The 4,007-nt window shown below is 37.2% G+C and overlaps 1 protein-coding gene across 21 annotated transcripts in view; it reads right to left on the bottom strand.

Annotated features, from left to right (window-relative positions):
- PARD3 (par-3 family cell polarity regulator) overlaps window positions 1-4,007 on the bottom strand; it is an 804,135-nt gene that overhangs the window by 165,464 nt on the left and 634,664 nt on the right. The gene's annotated exons all lie outside the window — the stretch shown is intronic.

Genomic DNA, 4,007 nt, shown 5'->3' with positions numbered 1-4,007 from the left:
TTCTCTATTCCTATTTTGGTGACCCACAATGTACATTAACAAAATTAGGTTTTAAGAAATAACACCACCATTATTTATCAGTATGAAATACTGAAATACGCACACACTGGTTTAACCACATGTTTCGCAAACATATTTGCATGGGAACCCTATTTCTGCCGCTGAGCGCTGTCTGGGAGACCACACCCCACACTGTTTATTTACCAACCAATAAGACATCAGTGGAGATATCACTGCAGTAGAAACTCAGCAGAAAACCCAAACATTACTCCTGACACGTGGTCAACGGGGAGATCACTGTGCTTTGTGATGGGTGCTAAGTGAATCGGAAGTTGCACAGATCATTTAACTGAACAGATTCTGTTTGCAGTTTGGAGCACAGTCCTTTTGTGTGGTGGAAATGAGCCAACAGGGACTCTGCCCCCAGGATGCCTGAAAGACAAGCAGCAAGCACTTAATTCACACCTCAGCTCCTGATACTGACTGTTGCTCAGGTCCCCCAGCCAGGCCAAATGTGGCCAACAGTATCTCTGATAGGCTGGGTACCTAGGTTCAGAGCTCAGAGCTGGAAGTCAAAATAGCACATCACTGGGCCAGTTTACTTCACCCTCAGCATCATCCCTAGATTCCCCACTTCTCACAAAGCCACCTGAGGCATCAAGCTCATGTGTGGGGCAGAGTAGGATGGTGGAGTCAGAGGGTGAATCCATGCAGAGACCTCATCCTTTTCTCCACCTGGACAGCATGTATTCAAGATCCCATCTCCCAGTGATGGCAGGTGAGTGGGAGGGAAAGGAGGAAGTTAGTAAGAATAAAGTCAAGTTTCTTCTAACACCATGTTTTGAAATACAATTCACTTCCATTATCTAAGTAGATGTTAACATGGTAGTAACATTTTAAATTATATTCACTGTCCTTCCAATTTTTCAAAATTTCTATGTTGAGTAATACTGAAGCTTCCTGGATATATGTGGACAAAAAATATTTCAGTATATGGGTATATCATAACTAATAACTAAGGGATGTCAAGTTTTCTAATTTCATATGTAAACAGCCAAAATAATTTTTGGAACTCAAATAACTGCATTGGTAAATAATGTTACAGGAGATGCTTCATTCCTATTCAGCAGAGAAGTAAAGGCTGTGGTGAGAATATAAGCAGTGGTGCGTTCATTTATTATTTATTTATTTTATTAAAGTATTGATACACAGTCTTATGTTGGTTTCAAATATACAGCACAGTGGTTCAGCAGTTACCCATATTATTAAGTTCTCACCAAATTAGTGCGGTTACTATCTGTGTACTAAGATGTTACAAAATCATTGACTATATTCTCCATGCTGTACTACCATTCCCATGACCAACTTATGTTGTGATTGTGAATTATTTTGCCCCTTTATCCCCCTCACCCCCCCAACTTACTCCAACCCCTCCCGCTTGGTTACCACCAGTCCCTTCTCAGTGTCTGTGAGTCTGCTGCTGTTTTGTTCCTTTTGTTTTGCTTTGTTTTCATACTCCACAAATTAGTGAAATCATTTGGTATTTGTCTTTCTCCACCTGGCTTATTTCACTGAGCATAATACCCTCTAGATCCATCCACGTTGTTGAAAATGGCAGGATTTCTTTTCTTTTTATGGATGAATAATATCCATTGTGTATATGTACCACATCTTCTTTATCCATTCATCTGTTGATGGACACTTATGTGGCTTCCATATCTTGGCTATTGCAAATAATGCAGTGATAAACATAGGGATGCATATGTCTTTTAGAATCAGGGACTTTGTTTTCTTTGGGTAAATTCCTAGGAGTAGAATTACTGGGCCAAATGGTACTTCTATTTTTAGTTTTTTTGAGGAAATTCCATATGCTTTCCACAGTGGCTGCACCAACTGACATTCCCACTAACAGTGTAGGAGTGTTCCCGTTTCTCCATATCCTCACCAGCATTTATTATATCTTGTCTTTTGGATGTTGGCCATTCTCACTGGGGTGAGGTGATAACTCATTGTGGTTTTGATTTGCATTTCCCTGATAATTAGCAACGTGGAACATCTTTTCATGTGCCTGTTGGTCATTTGTATTTCTTCTTTGGAGAAGTGTCTGTTCAGGTCCTCCACCCATTTTTTAATTGGGTTATTTGTCTTTTGGGTGTTGAGGCATGTGAGCTCTTTATATATTTTGGATGTTAACCCTTTATCAGATGAGTCATTTATGAATACATTCTCCCATACTGTAGAATGCCTTTTTGTTCTGATGGTGTGGTGTATTTATTTTAAATCTATTCTTTCAACCAACTTCTTACCAAAGAAGTTGTAGTTTCCATTCTCAAAAAATAGCATTGCCAATGCCAACAGACAGAGCAGAAAGGACACACAAAATAACAAATGCTGCACAAACCCTGTTTATGCAATTCCATAAATCTCATGTATGCACTTGCTCAATTACAAGATCCATGGGTTTAAATAAAACATACTTGTAAAAATTGTTACTGAAATACAAAGTCAAATTATAATAGTTTTCTTAAATTATGAAGCTAATTGATTTTTTAATGGATTATTCACTTGTTCCTTGACCCTCAAAGATTTTTATTCTAGGCCTCCTGTATGTTGTAAATTCATTATGACCAACATAGTTCCCAGAAGGATTGCGTCATTAGAGGTACAGAGATGGAGATTAAAAATAAAACTGAGAAGTGAACTGTGCCTTAGGCAAATTAATAATACAAGTGAAGCCATTATGTAAAAATCATTGTTTGGCTGTGAAAATGTGACTATGGAAAATGCTGATAGAATTTGCATTGAAACACTGCAGTCACCTCAAGCTGTAAAAAAGGAATATTTAGAATATGAAAAATGGCCCAGGATTAATGAAGCTATTCCCTTTGGCTGACATCAAGGCAGGGGAGAAGTATAATGTTTTTTCTATTGCTCAGATTGCTCTCAAACTAAATCACATATCTGCATGTGGATAAATCTGAGTCCATACATTTATCTGGTATATACTCTTCCGCTAGGGACAAGAAAGTCTTTTAGAAGTTTATGCTAGTGAGCAATTAAATGCCACATCACACACACTAAGGGACACTGTGTACCCTGGCCAAAAAATAGTGAGTGTGTTAACAAAGTTGGGATTCCAAAATTGGTGAGAAGAAAAGAGAGCCCTAGAAAGCAAGAGAAACGGAGTGATTTTTTATAAGTAAAAATGGGAGAACAACCAGAAAAATAAACCAAGACTTGCAACATAAATTAAAAGTCTGTATTTTTCCCACTTTACTCTGAAAAGCTACAGAGAATCAGAGCATCTATTCTAGGAAAAAAGCTTCAGTGGTGTGAGAAACAAATGGAGAAATATCCAAACATTAGTCACTTCAAAACTGTGCTAAGATACTTTTTTATTTCTTTCATTCATTGTTAAGTATAAGACTGAAAGTGCTCTAACTCTAGAACTATGGTAAGAATGCTGGACCTGGTCTTAAAGATGCTGGGCTGTAATTCCAGCTATGGACAATATTTAGCTTTATAAATTTCAAGGCACCAGAAACTCCTTTATGCACCACATATTAGAAATAAAATAAGCATAGTATCTTTTCCTGTGGCTGCTCTGAAAGTGGAACGTCATGACACAGAGTGGTTCACTACGAGCCTGTATACCTTAATAACAAATGTGTGAGATGGCTTTCTCATCTCCTAGGAAATATAATGAAAAATATTCTAATCACTTATAAAAATAGTTTGCAACTGTCTGCTCAAAGTCACTTTTTGTTCATTTCATTGGTCTTTGGGTTCTCAACATGGGATGATTCAACAATAGCAATCTTTCTGGATGAGATGGAATAAAGAGTAAGTGGAAAATATCACAAAACATAATTGGGAAATAGAAGGAGAAAAAAAGAAATAAATGTGAATCAAAATATTTTAAATGAGATCTACAAATTCAAATAGTTTTAGTTCCATGAATATTTCTCATGCGATTATTACACTGCATATTCATAGAGGAATGAGAC

Source organism: Manis javanica, chromosome 2 (assembly GCF_040802235.1).
Source record: "Manis javanica isolate MJ-LG chromosome 2, MJ_LKY, whole genome shotgun sequence".
NCBI classification, from domain to species: Eukaryota; Metazoa; Chordata; class Mammalia; order Pholidota; family Manidae; genus Manis; species Manis javanica.
The sequence above is the reverse complement of the archived record's forward strand: the minus strand, read 5'-3'. Positions and strand labels throughout refer to the sequence as shown.